General features: G+C 39.3%; 2 long non-coding RNA genes across 4 annotated transcripts in view; one reads left to right on the top strand and one right to left on the bottom strand.

The window, feature by feature from the left end:
- The first annotated feature begins 62 nt into the window (after positions 1–62).
- LOC122986036 overlaps positions 63–23831 on the top strand; it is a 41936-nt gene continuing 18167 nt past the window's right edge. The window contains exons 1-2 of one of the 3 annotated variants that reach the window (XR_006404230.1): positions 63–703; positions 7403–7441. This is a non-coding gene — a long non-coding RNA (uncharacterized LOC122986036). Of the gene's footprint in view, positions 704–7402; positions 7442–17836; positions 17924–19284; positions 19334–23831 lie in introns of those variants that run through there. The other 2 variants (XR_006404227.1, XR_006404228.1) reach the window with 2 other exon arrangements.
- On the bottom strand, positions 15398–23748 carry LOC122986037. The gene is made up of 2 exons (XR_006404231.1): positions 22385–23748; positions 15398–17906 (listed from the first exon to the last, which is right to left on the bottom strand). It is a non-coding gene; the product is annotated as an uncharacterized LOC122986037 (long non-coding RNA).

Here is a 23831-nt window from a genome sequence, read left to right as displayed (position 1 = left end):
TTCAATAGAGCAGATGTGTGGTATTGATCGGTCTTCTAGCATCAAATATTAAGTCTAATTCGTCCCATAGTCTGAATTTAGATAAAAATAAAATGACTTGCACTATGTGGGCATCATGATTCCACAATATGGACCTCAAAGTCTGGCACTTTTCTGCAGGAGAAGCAGCTGCAGCCACATGCACACCAGAGACACAGAGACAATTCTCAAAAAACAAAACGAAGGCAGTTTTGTTTACGCAAACGATACCAGTCAAAACCATTGTTGGCTGTGACAATAATTTGCAGTCAAGCCTTTACGCACAGTGGAGTGAGTCAGATTCGCCATGCAGCCGTGCGGAGACATTGGGGACAGCCTGCTTAGCGGATGAAACAGATGAAAAGCTTTCGCTGGGATGTGTATAATCCTGTCCTCACGACAGTCATCAGACCACCTCGTAGATTATACAGTAACTCGCTTGAGGATCACTTTCTAGGCTATTTGAATTAAATGAGGAGCGGTGGTGACATGCAAAGTTCTTATTTTGCGCTCTTCCTGGGTGTAATTTCTGAAGCACCACATCAACACGCAGCAGCTGCAACCGGAGAGAAATCCCTAATATGCCGCTTTTTTCCCTCGGTTTCCACTCATGCCTGTTGCACTGTGGGCGCACAAGGAGAATACTTGCAGCTGACAAGCGACCAACACATGGTGCGTTGTTATGGTGAGTCGACTGCTATTTTTCTTTGCTCTACGACCTTATTTGACTTAGTGTGACTTGTCTGTTCTCAAAAATTGAATGCAGGCCCATATCATTTTAAGTTATTTTTCACAATAGGATCTCCCTTTCAAAAAAAACAACTATTTTTAGAATATTTAGAAGGACTTGTAGTGTGTGTCCTTTGTGCTCATTAGTGACAGTGTTTTGTCCTTATGGTAGTTTTTAACTGTTGTTAATTTCCTATAAAAGTGTGTAGCAATGAAGAGAAGTTAGTTCCTCATACTGAATTGATTTTTTTATTAGTAGAATTATTATGTGGGGGTTTTCCAGCAGTGCAATTTTTTTTTACAATATTTTGCACTGATACTGTGGTTTAAAGTTAGTTGCTGTTGTGGCTCCTTTTTTTTTAGTTTATTCCCTTTATTTGTACACAGTGCTCCTTGTTAGTGGGTGTCATGTGGTTTCAAGTTCACTGTCAAGTTAAGAAAAAAAACAACATAAATCTTTGGTGCAACACCCAGCATTGTTACATGAAATTTCAGTGTATTTTAGTCTGCCGGTAAGTGCAAATATTATTAATCACACAACTATAACACAGAGGCTACTAGTTTGGTCTCTGTTTAAAGTGTTGAAATACAGGTGTTACTATGAGTGACAGTGCAGTCTCAAGGACAAAGAAAATTATTAGTTCAGTATTTCAGTTCAATTTTGAAGAATGTTCATGCAGCACAAAGACATAGAACAGAGGTGTAGCTTTAAAAGTCTGAAACCCCCTTTGAGAGGTGTGGTCCAAACAGAAATATAGACACACATATTTCACTGAATATAAGTGAGACTAATAAATCAGATTTAGCTATAAAGAGAACATCCAATAAGAAATTATTGAAGACATCATTGTCAAATGTTAATTGTCAAAATACAGTGCACATTACACATTGAAGTTGCTTTAATGTGCAACACTTTAGTACCACAAGATGTAATATGTGGTTCAGTAGGTTCAAAGAAATTTAAATTACAGTGTGTATATTGTCATTGGTCAAAATAAAATTGCAACTTATTAAATCATTGAACTTTTTTAACTCTTTATGTAGGTTGAATTCTTCTACGTTAGTGTATTTGCTGCTGCAATGGATCTATGAGGCTGTAATGACCCGAATTATCATGTGCCTGAATTATCAGGCTTCATGACTTTGACAATATCTGTGGGATAAAAAATGAACCTGGAAATCTTTTGTTTTAACAAAACAAACTATTTTATATGAAAAAAATAGAAGTCAGTTGGGGTTGAGTATACTGTAAAACATATTAAACTGGTTCAACTTGAAATAACAGGTTCAACAAACTTTAGGTATTAACAAATGCTCAGTCACCCTGACTAACATCCCTTCAGACTTTCTTAACATTTACATTTTCTCAGTTTGAAGAGTCAGTTCTTCATATGTCACAAAGAACTTACAGTACAGCTGTGGCTGCTACAGTCAGAGCCACTTTGTTCCACAGTCAGTACAAAAAACACTCAAGGCTGCTCTCAATGACCTTGTTTAATTATAAGTGTACAGGGGAATGAATTCAATTCTAACCTTTATCATGGATTGCATGTTTTTATTATTATAAAAAAAAAACCAGCCGTGACTTATCTTCACAAGTATTGAATACACACAGCAAGTCTCCATCATGTGTATTTTCTTCAAATTACAAAAAAGAGGGGCGTTGGGAGAGTTTCATCTCTATCTGTACATTTATTCAACTCATTACTTCAAGGCAAAATATTTAAAGTCAGGTGAACTAAAGACAGATGAAAAAAAATCTGAAAATGACTAAAAACTAAAGTAAAAATTTTAGTAAAAACGAAAAATGTTCAGTTGAATTTACTTGAAATTAATAAAACGTTTTACGGATAGTTAATAACAAAGGTTCAGTTGATTCCACTAAATTCCAGTATGATGTTTTACAGTGTAAGGGATATTTCCCTTAGTCCTATTTTCTTACCAAAACTAGAGACTAGACTGGCTCCAACTGTGGGAAACCTTGTAGTAAGTAAAACCCGCCACTCCAAAACCGATAATAATAGCAGTCATGTTCCTCATAAGGATTGTTTTTCTAACTTCCTCTCTCCACGGTGGTCAAAGGTCACTGTCAGCAACAGAAAAAGCGTCCCTGAAACTGGCGAGACCCTTCATCAGCTCTGTAGGTTAGGTTGGGTGTCTACTGCTGTTTTCTCTATTTACAGTTGTAGAATAGCAACGTCTTCAACAACCTTTAAGAAACCTTCCATTAAACAGTTGAAATAAGCTGCTGCTTTGTGTCATACACTGAAATTTGCTGTCCTTGTTTTTATGTATTTACACACATATTTTTTTTTTTGTAAATCGCAGACGTTCTGTTCTCTGCAACAATGTTAGAGGTTATATAATGTGACGCGGCCTGCTTATTCTCACTTCCAACCTTCCTACCATCATCCAAACATGCGTCTGTCCAAATGTGTGTGTGCACATCTCTTAACGTTGCTGCCTTCTGTTTTTCAGTTTGTTTGTAGAGCTTGTAGAGCTCATCAGTTAATAGCTGTGTGGAAATCACTATATGATACACGCGGTGAATCATTAATTATATTACAGCAGCTATTAAAGATTTCTGAGAATAATGTGACGAGTAAGCAAAGTCTCAACACTAAGTTGCATAATGAAAATGATGTGGTCTGATAGTAAAACAACCAACAATGTGATGATAATAATAACAGCAGCGCCAGACTACACATCCCATAGAAGATTTGCGTGTAAGCATATTTTTGGTCCTCGATGTGCTTCCTCAAGTGCCTTCTCATTTTTCACTGATCATTCTTTTGATCTAATATTATATCTGTGGTATCACTGATGCACTACAGCTGCACAAATATTTGCTGTCATTAGTAGCAGCATACTTATGAGTGCATAAAAGCTCCCAGAAAACCCATACAGAAGGCTTTTATCTTTTCTATGTAACCTAATGCTTAATGTGTGCTTAATGCAAGATCTAATTTTACCTTGAGACTTAATGAGTGGATATCAACAAAGTGAGCTCCTCAATCACAAGCTTTAGAAATCATGTTATGCTGACATACAGAAGCAGGCTGCGTTTCTTATGTCCTCATTGTAAAGGGATTTTAGTATTTTCTGACATTCATTAATAAGGAGTTATAGCTGTCGCAACTCATTTCAGTGTATGAATTTATTGTAGGTGCTTTTTAAAGAAAGTCTTTGTAATTGATGAAGAAATAATGGCGAATAAGTTTGAGCTCCTCGTACTTGCTGTGCTGCTACAGACTGTTGACTGTCATCCTGCAGTAGGAAGAAGGAACAGGTGAACACTGTCAAGCAGCTGAGCCAGACAAGCCAATAAACCAGCCTCAGGACACTGCTGACTGATGCAAAACTTGCCTTCAGTCCTCCCTCATTCCTAAACTGTGCTGTTGCCGCACTGAACACTGAGTACATGCTAAAAAGCGCTTTGTCCTGCAGTTATAGTGCAAGCCGCTAGTGTACAGTACAGAGTACAGTACATGTAAAATGGCATTTAACCAGCTCAACTGCTCTTATTTGAGTTTTCTTGCAAAGATTCCATGTATGTGGTTTTCCCCTGTGAAAATGTCTTTTTAAAGTTGTGCATGTTTATATGTGTGTCTGTGTTTGGGGCTTTTATGTGCATGACCTAATTCCACAGTGAGCAAAGAATCTGCAGTGATGGCTGTGTGGTCATGTGTATGTGTGTGCGCACACACGTCCTCCTCCCTCCCCCATCGCTTCCTTGTAAAAGCCGACAGAGAGCACACTAAGTTCATCTAAGGACAGGGAAATGCTTTCCTTTCCAGTGTGAATCATTTTGGAAAAATGAGCCTCTGGACTGAATTGCCCCAGCAATTTGGCATGTTTCTCCATTCTGCTTTATTGTCTATTTTGGCTGAACTTGCAGTTCTTCATTTCTCTGCCAAGAAAACTTCAGGTCCTATACAACAGGCAAAGCCAGTTTCTGAGTCAACCACGGCCTGTAAGCAAATAAAATAAATCTCTGCAGAATACTGCCATAGCTTCCTGTTTAGCTGTGAAATCCAAAGAGAAACGAGTGAGCCATGTCTGTACTGTAAATCCAGTGCTCTGTCCACCTAGTAACAGCATGGACAGTACCTCCCTTCAGGCTTTACACCTTCAAATAAATTGTACAAGAAAAATTATACTGGTCCACTTTTTATAGAATGTCTTTTGTATATTTAGATTAAGACCCTTCCTCTGTTTAAAAGCTATTTTATATGCTCTCGTGCTCGACAGTCATGCAGTTTGGAGAACAAAATTCTGCAGTGCAGTGAAAAGAAAGTGTGATTGGGAGCGGTTTTGGGATGTAGACGAGGAGGAAGGGAGGGAGAGTGGGGGAGTTTTTAATTTTGCAGTCAGCCAGCCCCCTTATAATTCGGCTGGTCCCCCCATCAGAGGGAGCAGAGAGGGGAGAGGGGAGAGGGAGTGGCCTGTGTTGAGGTTTGGGTGAGCCAGTGGTGGGCTGTGGCAGCTGGGCTCTCACTACCTATGTCCTCCAGCTCCAGCCTGAATTATGAAGGCTTGGGAATGGCAGCCAGCCTAATTACAATGACTGATTGCCCGTCCGATGGCATTTCTCAGACGGTGATTGTCGTGTGTGTAGGATACGAGAGGAAGGAGGAGGGCCATTTCTCATTGGCTTTCCCCTCTCTTTCTTTGCATGAGAACAGCAAGAGATTCAGATCTGATTGGTTGGGGAGAAAAGAGATGTTTCATGATTTGGCGAGGCAGAGCTAGTGGGAAGCCAGAGACAGGTGTTGTTGTTGATAGTGCTTTGTAGCCTATTGAGTCTTTGGCACAAAATCCTAAACAAAAAAGTGACGTGTTACTCCACTAAACACATTAACTGTTATTTTTGCTATCATATAGCAATACATTATTTCCCAGATATAGCTGAAATCCTATCACAATGTTTTTGATGATGGTAAGAATCATGTCTTGTGCAGAATACAGAAAACTTTAACTGATCTCTTTAAGTGTGGAAAAATCTTCAACCTGTTGACTTCTTACTGCATATCATGAGCATTTTCTTCATCTATCCCCCCTGGTATTGTAAAAAAATAAAAAAATAAATAAGAAAGGAAAAAGGAGAGGGTTTTAATTGGCCATTTGTATGTCAGCAGAGCACTCAGAGGTGTGATGTGTGTGTTAAGTGGGAGCTGGTTTGAGTTGGTCTGCCCTGCTTTGTCCAGTGCTTTGGCTTTTGTTCCTCCAGTAATGAATTGTGGAAGCCTTGGCTTCAGCTGGAGTGTCTCATAGCAACTGAAAAGAGAGAGGGGGAGCTGGTAAATGGAGAAAAGGCCAAGGGAGATCATGTGTTGCTTTCAAAAGGGCAAGACAGCCTAGACCATCTTTTGGGTTATTTTGTGAAGAAGAAAAATCAAACTGGATGAAACGTCTCTTACCCGTCACACACCATTATTTATTACCTTTAATTCAAATGGCAGCATTTTGGTGTGTGGGATACAGCATGTGCTCTCCGAAATATTTTGATTTTTTAAAATGTATTTTACGACTGTCTAGACTGCACATGTAACATAATGCAACAGTGGAGTGAAGCAATGAGACCATAATATTAAAAAAAAAAAAAATGCAGCCTGCAGACAGGCAGCCTCACTGGTGGCAACAGAGACTATCCTGTAAATGAAAAGTCAGTCTAGCCTCTATAATAAGGGTTCTGTCTATTTTAGTGTGATATTAAACCCCTACCTGCTTCATCCTGACCTTGTGCTCGACCTCTCTGGTGGCATCTTAAAAATTAGATGGAAGATTAATGTTTATATGTCATCAATCAAATGTAAAATAGAGAATCACTTTGCAAACACATCACATTATAATAATTTTGTCATTTAACATTTTTTGGGCCATTTTTACCATCCACCTGTCACTGTGACTCATTGTGTTTAGTGGTTAAGCATCCTGAATATCCAGTGGCACTGTTGGTTAACTGAAACCCAGTACCGCTCTGTGGTCGTATCGGCTCTCAGGGCAGCTGGCAACTTTCGCCTAAATCTGTGTGTGTGTGTGTGTGTGTTTTTGTAAGTGTGTGTGTGTGTGTTTATGTGTGTGCATGAGCATTGGTGTGAGTGCGCACACGTACGTTTGTCCGTACGTGTGTGCGTTCACACCAGGCTAGTTTTTTATTAACCGCCGGCCAGCGCTGAAGCCTGGCCATGTTTGCCCTGTGACCCAGACACTACCTGTCTGCTGCCATGGTTACAGGGACAGAGCAGGTTTAGTGGCCTGACTCCAGGGATTACTTTCCCTGGTCTTAACAATCAGGCCTGTGCCCCAGTGACTGTAAAATGGACCAAACTGCACCCTAACAGTTAAGGGAGCTCCGCAGTGTGCCCTGGTGGACTTTAAAACTGTCCTAAGTGCTGTGTAAGGGATTAGACCTGTACAAAATAATTGCTTTGGTGTCAGTGACTGTCCCTTTGTGATCTGGTTCACTTGTAGTGATTAGCTCTCATAAATGAAAGCGCTCGCAGCACGCATAGTATACAGGTCTGAAGGGCTTGAGCTAAAACACATGTTGAATCAATGTTCTTTGTCTTAGAAAGCTAAAGATTTTGTCACCAGGCATAATTTTTTTCACACGTACTGACAATGTTTTCCTTTCTTTCTGTCTACACCATAGATCAATGGATAAAGAGAAAACAGAGGCCCTGAAATCATTGTAAGTACTTATTCTACACAGAATGTGGACATAATAACATGAACACCAGTAAAACGTGAGCAGCTGACTGTGTTGTGATGGATGATTTAGCAGTTGCATTTCTCACTGTCCAGTTGTTAATAAAAAAATAACAGAGACACTATATTGTTTTGATAATAATATGACAACAAAATAATGATATAATGTTACAATATAATTCAATAAAATGCAACAACATCACACACTGTGGCTTCACAAGGTGTTGTGGAGTTTAATCAACATCTCTCTGACAACATCTCAACAAAAACTCAACATAAGAGTAGTATTTATTGGAGAGATACTGGATTGAATTACATTATATTTCAAATTTTTTCATTTTATTGTGTCCACACATCTACTGCATAACATTTCAGAGATATGGTAGATTGTGCAAATGTGTATGTGTGTGTAGGAGGGGGGTGATTTTAAGTTGGCCTGAGTAACGTGCACAAGCAGCCCTTAATCTTTCTCCTTTCTCCTCTTTATTCCAAGGAGTTGCAGATTGCACTGTAACTACTTGAAAAAGATAACAAAGTGCACAGGTCATTCTGGCTTGTACTGTCTGTGTCAGTGACCTTGGAAATAATTACAAATGCTGGCAGAGATTGATTTGCTGCCCACCCCAAGAACCTGGTCTTGTCTTGGCTGATCAGATTGGTGTTGACATTTTTATTGCCTTTCACTGTTCATTGTTATTTATGTTGCCTTTGATTTAGTGATTGAACGCTCAGGTTAAATACCCCACATGGCTGAAGGATGTGGAATTGGCTGGAGCACTGAGGGTCAGTATACTCTGGCCCAGATTTTTGGTGACTTAGCAGAATCACAAAGGCCTCTCTTATTCTCTCTAGTGACTTGCAGTCTTACAGGTGTCCACCAGATGCTGCAGGCAGCCTGCACTGTCCCTTGCATGTCATCCAATGGAGATGTAATATCCACTTTGGAGTAAAGGGTTGGAACTGTTTCCATGGTGTTAGGATTAAATGTAATTTAGTTGTGCATCATAGAAAATAGGTCCCATTTTAGGCTATTAAGTAGCTTTGATGATGCATCTGTTACGAAAGTGGACTGAGGGCAGTGTGATTGAAGACGTGTCTTTAATTGCAGTGGTTTGATTTAAGTATTTGGAGAGATGATGAAAGAAGAAGTTTGATATAAAACATTATAATATGTCAGTTATAACCACTGTTTGGAAGTTAGCAGGGTTCTTTCAACCACAGCTTTCAAATTACAGTCAAGCATCAAACGTTTTAAGGCATTCTTAAAAGAATATTTAATATCGGTATAATGAAAGACTGCAAAATTAAGAGTTGTAAATACAGTATCCATATGAAAACTTTACTCTGCCGACAGCATATTATGCATCACATGTGAAACTGCATGGATAAGAGTGAAGAGGGGTTGTATCTCGTGTCGAGCTGAGCAACTTCACAGTTAACTTAGTGAACAAAGCCAGCCCTGCCACAAGGCATGCTGGGAAGTTTGGCTGCTGGTGAAAGTGCCTGCCAATGTCCAGAGAGCAGCTCTGAAAATCTTTGCAAGGGCTGAAAATGAAGTTTGAAAGTAGAAATAAGAGGAGCAACAAAGCAGAGAGCTCTCACAGCTGTAGGCTCAGCCTCCTCTTAAAGAGATATTACCAAAACATTCCTCACTCATGGAAAGGAGAATGGGTCTGTACAGTGTGGTGCTGTTTAAACGTACTGTACATCAACAAAACTGATATTTAGTTTATTTGTTTTTTGGAACTTTTGATTACTGCACTCAAATTATGATCGGATTTAGATTTAGCAAAGTTGATGCTGAATGATTTGGTTGAATTTCTTACTTGAGTATGCAGTATGAAAACTGTAAATCTGCTGTAATATTCTGAATTAGCAGAGAGAAACAAGAGAAAGGCTCTTATGAAGAATGTTTTTTCTCAGCTGTAATCATCAATAAATGCTCATTTCTGTTCACTGTAATAACTGACACTAGATTTTAAACGTTTTAGCTTTAGAGAATTAGAGTTGAAGGCATACTAATAAGTGAAGTATTGTAACTTGGCTGTTAAATAACACCAATGCTTATAAAATAACAAAGAGCTTTTATTGGCTCTACAACACTTTTTCAAGATCATTAATTTAAACCACTATTGTGTTCTATTGTTGCTAAGAATATAATTAATCGGCGCTCACACCAAAAGAAAAAAAGAAACATACTCCTACTACAGAAAACTTGAATAGACATTGTTGACAGGTACAATATATATTGATGAAGCAGAAAAAAGAATCAAAGCATGTTTCATAAATTACTGGGATGACTAAATGAAGCTTTATATATCAGGATTTCCCATGTCATTTAGTTGATTTAGAAATAGCAGAAGGGGCTTTAGTGTCTTGCTTAAAGGCACTTAGAGATATTGCTTGGCTGATGATGGACATTTGCTGTTTTCGGCATTCAAACCTTTTATCTCTTGGCTGTGAGATTTGTTGTGAAACCACCAGACAAACATGCAAAGAGGTGGCAACTAAACCTGATAAACTACAAAGCAGGTCTTACTGCAGTCTAAACTGAATTGCTTGAGTTCGAAAAGTGATTCTTTTATACTTAATTTAGACAGCAGAGATGGACTAAGAGCTTTAAAGAACTTTAAAAGTATGCACTTGATCTAGAGTTTTCAAACGTTAGGGGGATTATGTGCTCCACATTACTTTTTCAATATTATTCAAAATTAATATTAGAATTATTCATTTCTGATTTGAATTTCGGTTTTGAATTTAGTGTGTTTGCATTGAGCACAGGCCTGCAGTGCAGTGTAAGCCCGGCATTGCCGATCAGAGGACTGTAGTGTAGTGGTGCTGGTCAGCTTTGTGCTGTGGAAGCAGCCAAGGCTCAGCTCACAGTGGCAGGCAGCCTGGAGGGTCCTGAGCCTTCACTTCACAGCTCCCTGTTTGGCTCTCACACATTGTGCCATTCAGAGCCCAGACCGTATATTCACCCTGCTCTGGGCACCCCACCATTGTGAGAGTGAGCTCATTTGAAAAGCCTTCAGGATTTTTTAGTGCGAGCAAGTCAGCGCTATTTGCATTTGTTCCAGTCTCGAAGATTTTACAGGTCAATTGAGACAGGCGGATATCGAACATGCCAGTTTTTTCAAGAGTTTCCGTCCTCATCTCCATCTTCATCATCCTTGTGTCTTTGTTTCACCCAGTTTCTGATTCTATTTGCACTTTTCACTATTTTCATTTTCTATATCACCTTTCTTGATTCAATGAGGAACAATATATTAGCACAATGTGCTCTTTGATAGAAGTAGTCTGATGAAATAAATCCAGGAGAAGGTGTTATTATGTATTAATTTTACTTACAGTAAATGCACTTAAGTCATGAGATAAAGATCAAATGAAGAAGATAGTTAAAAAAAAGATTTTGAAATACAAATTTTGACCTAAACAGTGCAACTTAATGTTTGAAAAGTGGTCCTAATCCTTTACCCTATTGTGAATTTAAGCCTATTGCTTTACTGTCCATATCAAACAAGCATGCCTCCATATCTCTCTCCCTCTCCCTGTCTGCTGATTAGAGGCTTAAATACCTTTGTTGGCATCAAGAGTATCAACAGGGGATCAGATAGAGGAGAGAGGGGTTAGTGCCAGTCTTTCATTCCTGGCCTCCTGGCAGGCGGGCTGCAGTCAGACTGTGCATGGGTTAGGCCAGAGCCAGCAAACCAAGACAGTACTCAGACAAAAACACCTAATCACTTTAATCAGCCTAAGTCTACCTTGTTGGGCTCGCCATCAGGTTTGCTTACTCGCATGTGTGCGTGTTTGAGAGAGACAGCCGGGGAGAGAGCGTAGTAGAGTTCATGAGTCATAAGATGCAAGTCCAAGTCCAAGTCGCAGTCGAATCTCCGGTCTATAAAATGGTTCAGACTTGATAATATGGCTATTTGAGCACATACATGAATTACTGGCTATCCTATTTAGTAAACAGCAGGTTAAAGTATCTGCAAATGTCACTTCGGACCATTTTAGATGCTGGTGTGGTACTTACTTTTAAATACCACTGCTAACAAAACACTGGCTGCCCATGACTTGTAGACTACAGCTCAAGTTTTGGTTAACTTTGTCTTTTGTTGTCCTGCCGATGCCACTAGAGCTCAGTCTGCCAGTTACTGTCAATCAAACACAGACACCGAAATATTTCTCCAAAGAAATAACACCTTAAATAATTTTGTTGTTGGACTTTAAAATTAAGTGAAAAACTTAAAACTGTATTTTTAGACAGATGTTATTGAAAAATATTATGGTGTGCACCTGCGGATAAATATGGGAACACCATAAAGCATTCTAAACAAAATTATAAAACCTTGCTAAATAAAATGTCAACTACTGGCATGGCTAGATACTGTATCTCTAGGAGTTTAATGTGAATTTAGCTGTATTTATTAATCTTTGACCTCTAGGCAGCAGAAAGACATTCATTTATTTACAAAAAAACACATGGGAATCTTCTCTGACTACCTGTTGAATGTAAGTTCAACATTCTGCTGTCGCCTGAGAAAACTATCTTGCCTCTTTGGTTCGTTACATGTGTAATTCTCATCACCAGGTGCACTCATTAACTGGCAGGTAATGTTAGCATATAGTTAGCTTGTTTTAGCTCCTTAGTTGGCAGTGGCTGCCCACAGTTTTACACAAGCAGGAGTGTTAATTGTATCTTAATAATGTTAAAGTCATGTTTAACAGCCATGCTACGGGTGAAGCTAGCTAGAAGGCTAACAATTATTGGCAGCTTATTCAAAGCTAACCAACATTAAGGCAATCCTTGTATAAATTATGCTTTCCAATGGGTCTAGTTTTCTGTCTTCGAAAGTCCAGTCCAGTCCCACAATTGTGGACTTTAGGGAAACCAAGTGATTATGAGTTGGGTTTTGTTGTTGTTTCAACCAAGAATAAAACAGTGTGGTTACTGCCATATTTCAAAGGATTAGACTTTCATATTAAACACTGAGCATACACAGAAAAAGGTCACCTCTCCTTCTCCTTTGTAGCTAATGACATGTGTCAGTGACTGACAGAGAGAAAATGATTTCAATTAAAATTGATTAAAAAAAAATCAGCTGTTGGTGACTTTGAAATATACAATTGAATTGTGATTATTTAGATATTCAGTGCTTTTGAATGTGTGTATGCCTCAGGATAATTGCTGTAATGTTTAATTTGCTTTATAGTTAATTTGTTTGGTTTAACCTTGAACACCATATTTATCATGTTCTTGACCACCCAAAGTCAAAAACCACAAACTCAGAGTTTCATATGAGGGCATCAAAATTGTATTATAGTGGGGAAAAGATGTTTAATGCCCCCTCTCTAGCTAACAAGCTTACCATAGTGAGCTAAAGGCCTCACTAGCTAGCTAACCTTTTGTCAATAGCCATCAATTGTTTTCGTTAACGCATCCCCAGACAGATCTCTATAAGCAAACTCTGCATTTCAAGTGTCTGCACTTTCTTCCATGTGAATATTAACAACTCTCAGTTCGGTGCAAGTGTATCAGCACCTTCAGCTTCATGTGAAGGGGTTAACGTGCCTGTCGGCGTGGGGGGTGTTGTCCATCTGTCCACTGGTGAAAAGGGCCATATGACTTGGTGCTCTGGCAGGATAGGAATCTGTCTGACTCTAGTGTTAAGATGTCCTGGTCAGTGGGAGGAGGCCTGCTTATCGGATGTGACGTCTTCTCAGCAGACGGGATGTCAGTGGGAGTCACCTCATCTCTCCGGGGAGAGGTGGCACCAGGATAGAATAGACATATTTAACATTTAGCTGACGCGTTTATCCAGAGACTGATAAATCACAGGCATAACAGATACAGTACATTGGTCACCCAGATAATAGTGTAACACACAGTTACTACTGACACGGCAAAGGCATCTATGAGGGAATTCATTTGAAACATTTTTTCACCTTGATCGCTCACATGATCTGTTGGCCCCTTTTCAGCTGGTCAAAAGTACAGCTGTGGTTCAGTGATACAGGTGTTTGATTGTTCAACCTGTTAGGTGTTAAATAAAGTAGGCTAAGCTTTTGTAACCCCATAATCTTCGGTTAGTATCTGGTAAGTTTCTGATGTTTTCCTGTGCTTGTCTAAACTCTCTGCCGCTACATGTGGCATAGCATGCTTTTCCAACAAACACTAAGGATTATTTGCAAATAATATTTTACCCTGGCCCACTTGTTAGGCAGTAGATGTGGCTCTCTCTGAGATCCCACTATGGGGTTACCAGTTTCGGTATCCTCTTAGCGAGCCTTGTGGCCCCTCCTCCCTAATGTATGAACCTGGCAGGACCAGGACGGCTTGGTTTGCCCCCTCCCCCCACCAGACACAGTGATGGCACTCAGTGCCAGAGACACCCCTCCTTCCCCTCCCTTCCCTTCACCAACACTCTTCTCTGCTCTCCTCCCTCCCTTCCCTCTCCGCCGCAGGCAGACCCAGGCATGGGATCTCCATCTGTGCACAAAGGAGCCTCCTCTATCTGCATACGCTGCACATAAAAGGGCCTTTTGTCATGAGCTCTGCACACATGACCGTCCGCCTTTCACCCCGCTGGAAAAAAAGATCACTCTCTCCAGCAGTCCAACCCCACCCCCAACACCAGACTCAACCCCGTCCCCGACCCCCACCCCACCAGATTTTCGTCTGCAGAGAGAGAGAGAGAGAGAGAGAGAGAGAGAGAGAGAGAGAGAGAGAGAGAATGAGTGAGACAGATCCACTCTGAACTTTGTCGAATAGAGACAACCATCAGATGGAGCTGCTTCCATCACTGCTGCTAAGTCCTTTTTTTTTTTTCGTTTTTTCATTTCCCCTTTTTCATGTCTGCTGCCTTCTCTTTTTCTCTCTCCTGGTGTCCTCGTGTGCACTCACTGTGAGACATCATCGCATTATAGCATCTGCTGTACTGAAATATGAATGTGCTCTCGTTTTTTGCTGTCTCCCTTCCTTTCTGCAGTCTCTGACATTTAAGGGGCATTAGTGGTTGGTTCTGTGCCAGGATATCACCCCCCCATTACAGAGGCAATTGACAGCAGTCCGAGAGCTGATGCTTTTCTCTCCCTCTCATTTTTGGTGCCTCCTGCCTTTTAACCCCTCGGCCCTACTGCTTAGCAGAGCTGGAGATATTTATAATGTGTGGAGATAATGACAAAAAATTGTCCATACATGTGTGAACCATATCAAGATGAGACGAGGTAGAATTTTCCTCCGCTGTGGGACAAATGGGCTGCATGCCATTCTGGCTACTAAAGATGACAGATATTGGTGTTGAGGGATATTGAGTTGGGGTGGGGACGGAGCAAAGACACAGAGACAGGCTAATACACACTGTCAAGTGCACGGGTGCTGCCACAAAAAACGCTTTCCTCAGCGTTTCCTTTGAAACACATACGGCCCTGATGCCTTGCTCTCAGCCAAACGAGTGTGGATTTTGGAAAGCCCTCTAGCTCATCTTGCTGTCGCTGCACACAGGCCTGTGGCGGAACGGAAGGATAAGATTGACTTCTCCCTCCACCGCCATGTCCTCTGCATGACCCTCTGCCTCTCTAAGCTGGTGTGAGAGGTCAGGGGCTGTCATATCACAGTTTCCCGCAGGCTGTCCACACCTTTAGCCTGATGATGATGATGGGCGGACCAGAGAACTGTTACACACCATCTAGTCAGCACAGTTTAGCATAAGCAGGGCATATAATTTACACACAGGGACCCTGAATCACAGAAAGTATTGTAAGAATTTAGCATCAATAAACTGCAAGTTCTTTTATGTGTTTGTGGCCACAATCATGAGGAAAAGAGCTGCTCGTTCCCACAAAACTATTCTAATAACATGAGAAATAACCCTTATGATAATAATGATTGTAGTAATAATTTAAAAAAAACATTTTTATCACACACTTCACATTAAAGGCAGCTCAAACGGCTTTATATAAAACACAAACTTTGAACATTTCCAGGTGAGAAGTTATTGCACATTTACACAAGAATGAGAACAGACAACTTAAAACATTAAAAGAATTCCATTTGCATATTTATTTTCTGTACCCAGTAGCTTAGTGTATCTGTTATAACCTGTTGGAGCAACCCAATGTACCGTAGATACAAACCTCTGTTTTAAACACATCAATCAACCGACTGTCAACACACAGGAATACCTGAAAGAATGTGCGTATATCCCAAAGTTTCGGGTTTTCAGAAACAATTCCTTTGTGAAATCTGAATGTCCTCGGATGATCGAGCTTTTTTGGTGCCGACTTGCTCGTCAAAGGGTCACAAACATAATACAGAGTAATGGAACAAATCTTTATATTTGTATAAACCGATGTCTATTTAAAGTCACCAGCTAGTTATTGTCTCAGAACGCAGAAATGGACCTCTATATACTGTCCTGTGTTATATAGTGTACTGTGTAATGTCCCTTTACAGTATGTCCTCAGATAACCATGTACTGAAATATGGACAGAAACACAGGAAAAGCTTAAGGACAGTGTAGGAACTAATGCATTTAATATAATAATACATTTGTGCAATGTATACTTTTGGACATGCATAGTGTTGGCACTATCTTTGTTTTCTTTGTAATTTGAAGCACGTCTTAAACACATATTATTTTGCTCCTCTTAAAAATAATATTTTACTGGAATTGAAAGAGCCACTAAAATAGCCCATGGAGTAATAAAACCTCTGTTTATGCAGCTGTCCTATGAAGCGTTTGCTTTTCTAAATATCGTTCTGCTAATAACATTATGCACATCAATTACAGTCTGTCAGACCAAGTGGAATTTATCTAATCAGTGTTTTGATCATTGTCACTTTCAAATCAATATCAGTATTGTTTCCCCCTTTAAATAGATTCCACATTTATTGTGCAGAAAGATAGAGGCAGTTATCAACCTCATTAAATGGCACTGACCATGAATTGGATGTGTATCTAGAATATTTCCAACCTTGTCTGTTGTCTTTGCTCAAAGCTATTTTGCAACAGAGCTAACTTTACTGTGGTAACCAGAGGAGAGAAAGTGAAGTGTATGAAGTGATTCAGGAGCTGAAGGCTCAGTGGCTCTGTGTTGGAGAAGGCACCAGGTGGAGAGCATGTTTATGAAATGGATAAAGCGTATTAGGTGCGTGTTTTGCTGTTCTCAGTAGAGCAAGGATGCTAGAGAGAGCGTGTAAGATAACAAAACAGCACGCTTAAAGTGTTTGTTGAGGCAGTGAACCACTGAGTGCGTATGGCTCTGCTGCTGGACTCCTTGCAGCCCTGCGGCGCAGACACAGGCGTTGTGACGTGGCCCCTAAAATGCCAGGCCTGTGCACTCCTGGCTTAGTGTTGAGGAAGAATAAAACAAAATGGCCAAGGCTGTTTAAAGTAGGTATTAGCAGCCCTCAGGGGAAAACTGCAAAGGGGGAGCTCAGGTATGTAGAAGCCCGGCGCAGGCTGGTCAAGTGGACAGAAAAGGAGAATTTACTTTTTTATTATTACGCGTCATTGACTTTTGAGAATTTGTCCCGGTACTTCAGTTAACTTAGTGCCTTATATGAGTATTTTCAGTGTGGTGTAGGTAACACCACATAACATCTTTGTAGCTAAAATAATATAACATTTTTATTACATTGAAATATCTCTTGTGATGACAATAACATGGGTATTACAATTAATAAATAGTCACTCTATTTAAAGGAGTTCAATTAATCTTTAATCATTAGATAATTTAGTATTATAATTAATCTCATCTGATATATTAATTTATAACATACTTCTGTTTACTTCTGGTATAATGTAGTTATGTCACAGAGCCTCGATTGAAAACTTAGATCTTCAGACTTAGATAGTGAGGTTATGTCAGTATCAGCGTCTGATTTCGGGTCGTAGAATACCACAGGAGTAAAAAAAATCTCGAAAACATTTACGTTATAATATTTATGTTAAATAAATAGTCTGCACTGACTTAATGTCTCAGCTGGTTCAAGGTGTGAAAATCCTCGTATAAGCTATAATTTTATGTAGTCTGCTTTATATGCAAGTTTGATGAGAGAAATCTTGAAGAGTTCATAGTTTACAGCTCCATCTAATATCCTATATCTCATAAATAAGCACATTCAGTGTAAATTTTGTGAATTGTTATCAGCATTTTAATATCATTATCGATTCTGTAGTTTAATGTGGATTTCTTGCCTAAGCTGCCCTAGTTGAATGCTGCCATACGAAAGCTGCCCTGATCCAGGACAATATGTTTGGCTGTTGAGGGGCTGCCAGAAGTAGTTGTTAGTTACAGTTAGGGCGCGTCCCTCTTTGGATAGGTTGTCCACTCTGAGGTCTGATATCGAATAGGTCCATAATTTCCAGCTTGTTCCCAGGAGAAGCTCTCCCTTGCTCTTTTTCTCTCTGTCTCTCTTTTTCTCCTCTTCTTCTTTCAGAATCCTGTGAGAAACAACAAGGTGAGTCAGTGTTTGTCTATTTTCTTGTTAGGATGAATACATGGCTGATGTAAAAAAAAAAAAAAAAAAAAAATTAAAAAAAGTATCTTTAGAAAATGCCGAAAATTATTTTAAACACAGCTCATACCATCGATGAAGATTTCTTGTGATTTAATATTTTCGATTTGTTAAATGTGAAGGCAGCAGATCAGAAGTCGATTGATAGGCGTTTGGCACATGTAAAAATGCTTTTGCGCTTTGAGATTAGAGGAGCATAGCAGAGCACATGTCAGGCGAAGTCGACTGAACTAAATTCCAACAAAATTAATCTAATTAAATACAGTAATTCATGCATTTACAAGCAATTGAAGTGATGCACCACCAAATGATCGGGTATATTTCTTGAGAAAAAAAAGGATTGGAATAGATCAAATAATCAAATATTACATTTAAAGTCACCATAATAAAATGTATTAATTTAAATTCAAATAAAAATGCGGGTGGTTATATCACAGGTGTGAACATGTAATTCGGACAGAAGTTGCTCTCTCAAAATTGAAAATGTGTCTAAATAGTGTGTTTGGGCTGAAAACTCTTTTCTTTAATATTTTCTTTAACATTCTGAACAGCAAACTTTGAAAAATTTAAATAAACACTCCTTTTTTTGGGACAGTTTTCCATAATTCTTACTAAATTCTGATTTGAATTTCTCTAAGGAGCAGAAAAATCTAGCTTTATTAGATTAAAATGTTTTGGGGGGAGATATGTGCATGTGCTTCAGTGTAATGATGCATTACTTCCAGAAAGAAAATTGAATAAAGTATTAACTATAATATATTTGCTAAAACAAAATCAGTTTCATTGATGTTTTTTTCATTAATTACCTCTAAAACCTTATAATGAAGTATTTAATGAAGGAATGAAGGAATTAAATTAACTCAAATGTTTCACATGTTTGCATCACATTTTCCCCATTATATATTCTTAATAAATTATTATTTAACATTTGTTTTAATGCGTTTTTTTGAAATTTTATATAAGGGCAATATAATATAAAGGCAGGAAAAAGGAAGCAGCCACCAGTTAGTTGTCTTCATTTGCTTTTACACCCAACAACAAATTCAAAATGGAATATATTTTACAACACGAGTTTACCTGTAAAATTGAAATATTTAATACATAAAACATTCTCAGTTACATACATACAAGTTTTAAATGTAGGAGCAACCTGTGGAAAAAAAAAAAAAAAGGCATGTCATTATTTTCATTTCTTACACAAACATGAACTTGAGCTTTGGGAACACACTTTAGGAAAAATTCAACAATTATTATTATTAATAATAATTCCAGTTAATTCATATTCGTGTGATATTTTTGCTTACGGAGGGACGACTGCAAATGACCTGATCATGTGCTGTAATTTCGAAAAGGGTGAGCTTGAACTATGTTGCATTATAAGGTAGCCTATTATGGGCTTGCTCTGTCCGGACACAGAGGGTTAAATAAGCTTAGCACGACATTTTACTTTCAGCTCTCTGCTGATGCAAAAGTAATATTGAATAACATGGCAGAAAGAGTTTGTGAGGAAATTTTCCCTTACTGGTTTTTTATCATATGATCATCTGGGACATCATGATCATCATATGATATATCTGGGACATCAATACTGCGCATGTCTTATGTCCACCATTTTGTGATGAGAGCTTTATTGCACATGCCCCCATTTTATGAACTTCGATAGAACACGTGCTTTGAAGTCGGAGGCCTTGAAAATAACTTATTTGAATTAATTATGTTTAATTAGTAGTTTATAATTATTGGAAATATTACTCAAGATTATTTTCAGGTGCATAGATCCTGCACAGCCTGCTAATGCAAGTGAAACACCCTGGATTTTTGGAGCAGGGGTGCATCAGCACTGCAAATACTGTGCAGTGATTATATTGTATCATTTATTCATGTTTGTCCAGATAACAATTATTTTTTTCAAGCTGTGGTGCACCTTGCTGTGATACTCTTCATTTCTTGTCTGTGTGTGTATGTATGTGTGTGTGTGTGTGTGTGTGTGTGTGTGTGTGTGTGTCAAGCAGAGAGAGCAGAAAGTGGTGGTCACAGTCAGCTGCCTGAGGTGACTGGTGGGGTCAAAGGTCAGGTTGTGTTAATAAGACATGATGTGCTGCCCTGGGACCTCTGTCCCACGAGGGATAACCCCCTAATCGGCATTAGTTAATGTGTTAGTAATCTTTACCTTCTTAAAGCAAACAGCAGTGGAACATTCAATGGGCCCGCTTGGCCTCCCGTGTAACGCTTTTGACCTAGGGGTCATGGCCTTTGTTCCCTGCTCGATGGGGAGTGCCCTCAAAGGTCTCGGGTGTAATAGAGAAGTTGTTTAGACACGTGCAGGGCTTAAGCAAGACCACCTCATAGACTCTGCTCCTGCTCCTGGAGAGCAAAAAGTCTCCCCTCATAGTGTAGGGATACTTTTGTGGTTAGCTTGAATAAGTCCATTAGAATATCTATGTGTTTTTATTTGCCTCATATCATGTCTAGTATGTTGGTGTAGTGGTTGTTGCTGACCAAGCACAGAACCCCAGCTCCCCACCCCATCAACCTCCTAATGCCTCCTTGATGTTTGCAAATGACTAAGTGCAAATATTGTTTGTCTTTTCGGATCCCCTGCCCACTGCAATTTCATATTCCTGCTGCTCTCCTCACTGTTTCCTGTAGCTAGATAGAGAAATCTATTGAAAAACTGTGGCTTTTTTAATGTGTCCTCGTCTTGTCCCCTGATGTGAACTTTCTGTAATAGAGTATTTACTCTGACTGACAAATGTCTTTTAAGACAACGCAAAACTGCTGAAATATGTCTTTAGTGTACCCTCCTGACTTCAGCAGACCACAGCACACACACTGTATGAGGCCAAGAGCTCACTCAGTCCAAAAGTTTATTCAAGGCCCTAATATCCACATAATAATACAAATAATAGTAAAAAAAAAAAAAAAAGCTTAAAAAAAGCTATTATTTTTATAGAAGGTATATATATATATATATATACATATATATATATATATATATATATATATATATATATATATATATATATATATATATATATATATATATATATATATATATAATATATGTATATATATATATATATATATATATAAAAGCAGCATGTTTTTCCATTCAAAATATGAATTTACCATTTTGAACAGATTTATTCTACTGCAGTATTTTTATAGGATTTTTCTGTGCTTTTTTTAAAGATATAAAACAAAAATTTCAATAGTCATCTGATGCTTTTTATAAACTAAAAAGATTTGCAGTTTAAGAGGCAAGTTTTTTTGTTTGTTTGTTTTTTCATTGTTTGTTTTTTTTTTCAAAAAAGTATAGTCAAATGATATCGAGTCGTCCATAACATGGCACCATCTGCCATTTTGTTTCACATTGTATTATGAATTGGCCTAATTGACTGATTCTGTATCACACAGATGTTGCAGCCATGTATTCCAGATGAAAGGCTTTTGCTTTTCTTTACTTTGGTTCTCTTAAGTATGCAAATTAAAGTTACCTTCTGTTGCACTGTGAATATTTGATAATTTAATCAAGAAAAATATGGTGGTAAAAAGCTGTAAAAAAAAATACTAAACATTCCAAAGCAGCTTCACTGCATATCATCTAAAACAGTGAAACGTATTTAGTCACTTTAAAAAGAGAGTCTATATTAGTCGTTAAAATCTGATAAATTACAACTAAAGAATTGTGATCAAGTATTGGAAAACGCATCAGAGGAACAATGTAGATGAGTACAGTGGTTTAAGCTGGCAGGCGACCCAAAACCAAAACTGTATCCTCAAATGAACTTTATGCCTTGCAAAGTGCAGTATGCACACTAAGCATGAATACACACAGTATGTCTCTCTAAAACTGCTCCTTTTTAATGCTTGCAGTTCTAACAAGCTTTGTTTCATATACCGAGGTATTCTCAAATAAGGTCTCTTAACATATACACGTTACAGCTTTATACATTGAAGCCATGATGAAGTCACGGGTTTCTCAATTGGTTAAAACGCATGGCGAGATGTGACGTGTGGCTGCACTCCTTCTGATAGGATTCTATAGCTCATGCCAATGTAGACGCCTGAACCGAGCACGTATCTCATTTAGGAGAAAGAGAACAGAGAACAAATCAATTTCAATCCGGGCTTCCTGCACTAAGTTAGTGTAAATAATGCTAGCATTTTCTCCTGACTGTGCTGAGAGTCCAGTTCTCTGTTGCTGCTGTAGTAAGGAAGACAGCCGGCGAGGAACAGGGTGGTGGCCGTGCTATGAAAGCAGCCCTCACAAACTGTGCAGCCTGAAGCAGTAGCAGCCATGTTAGACAAATGTGCGTGAGCTTGAGCCCCACTAATAACGCAGTGCCCTCCAAAACCAACAGAAAGTATTCAGAGTAAAAGTAAGAAAAGTTTAACCCCCACCTTTTTTTTCTTTCATTGTCTCTGCTAGGCATGTAGTCCCCTCTTGCCCTCTTTAATTCTCAGCAGTTTATAAAGCAGAAATGCAATAAAAATAGTTCCTCAGTAACAGATACACTTTACATATCTCCTTCCTCCCTTTCTTTCCTTATAGAGTTCCTGTAGTTCAAGGCCGAGGGGAAAAAGTTTAAAGCCACGAGCTCTGCCTTTGCAGTTTTTAGAACCAGAGCCAAAAGAGGCAGGAAGTTGTTGTACAATAGCGTTACAGTAATCTGCCACAAATGGAAAAAGCCAAATGCTGATCGCCGAGTAGAGGTGGCAGAACAGAGGCAGAAAGAGGGAGGGAGGGACAGAAAGGGAGAGAAAGAGAGCTAGCGTGTGTGAGAGAGACAGACGTTACAGCAAAGAATAATCAATACAATCTAAGATGGTGGCAACAGCCATGCTGTTTAGGTCTCTCCCTCTACTTCTCTCGCTGTCCGGTTTACGCTCAGCGCATGGATTCGGTCTGAACAAATTGTTTAGACCGTCATGTTTTCTTTTTTATCCCTCCTCCATTTTAAACAGGACAAATCAGCATCTCTTGGGGTTTCTCTCGAAATTTTCTCGGAACTGTTGAATGCACGTCACTGAGCGAGTGGCAGCTGTTTTTCCTCGAGGAAAAGCAGCGTAGTCTCACCCAAAAATGCTTATCAGCCTTTTGACTTTGTGCCAAAATAGCTGCAAGGGTTCAGCTTCAGCGTTCAGCTTGCTTTGTGACAGAGCTGGGGCAAGGAGGAGGGTCTTAGCTGTGCGTTCTTTGCCACATGTTACTGAAATAAACACTCTGGAAGCTTATCTTTTTCCTGTGTGTATGTGTGTGTGTGTGTGTGTGTGTGTGTGCGTGTGCGTGTCTGGTCTATTCTGTGCATTCACGCTAGTCACTGTGGCATGCTAAAGAGTTAATGCACTCCGAGAATGTGTGCTCCTTTCAGAGTGTGCTCCGAAGACTGTTGCAGCAACAAGAGCCCCACTACAGTAAGAGATAAGGTTAATAATTCAACCAGCTCTCAGAAGTGTTGCATATTTCAAGGATTCTTCAGCAGAGCGGTCCGTTCTGAATGATTGTGTGTTCTTTTTCCTCGCTTTTCTTTTCACTAGTTGATATAGTAGCTGAGGTACTGTATAGTGTATCCCAGTATGGCGTGTGAGTGTGTGCACTGCGTCTGCGCACTGCCGGAGGAGTGGATTTCTGTGTCATTCTTCCTCCTCCACCCCTCCCACATTCAGTGCTTTCCACCCTCCCTCTCTCCCTCTCTCTCTCTCTCTCTCTCTCTCTTTCCTTCTGTGTCTCCATCTCCCACCCATCTTATGCTCCCTACCTCCCTTCCTCCCTCCTTCTCCCCCGTCTCCAGAGCAAATACAGTTCCTTGCCGTGTTGGACGTGTGATGAAAAAGTGCGCTCCGCCGC

Source organism: Thunnus albacares, chromosome 7 (genome assembly GCF_914725855.1).
Source record: "Thunnus albacares chromosome 7, fThuAlb1.1, whole genome shotgun sequence".
NCBI lineage: Eukaryota > Metazoa > Chordata > Actinopteri > Scombriformes > Scombridae > Thunnus > Thunnus albacares.
The sequence above is the reverse complement of the archived record's forward strand: the minus strand, read 5'-3'. Positions and strand labels throughout refer to the sequence as shown.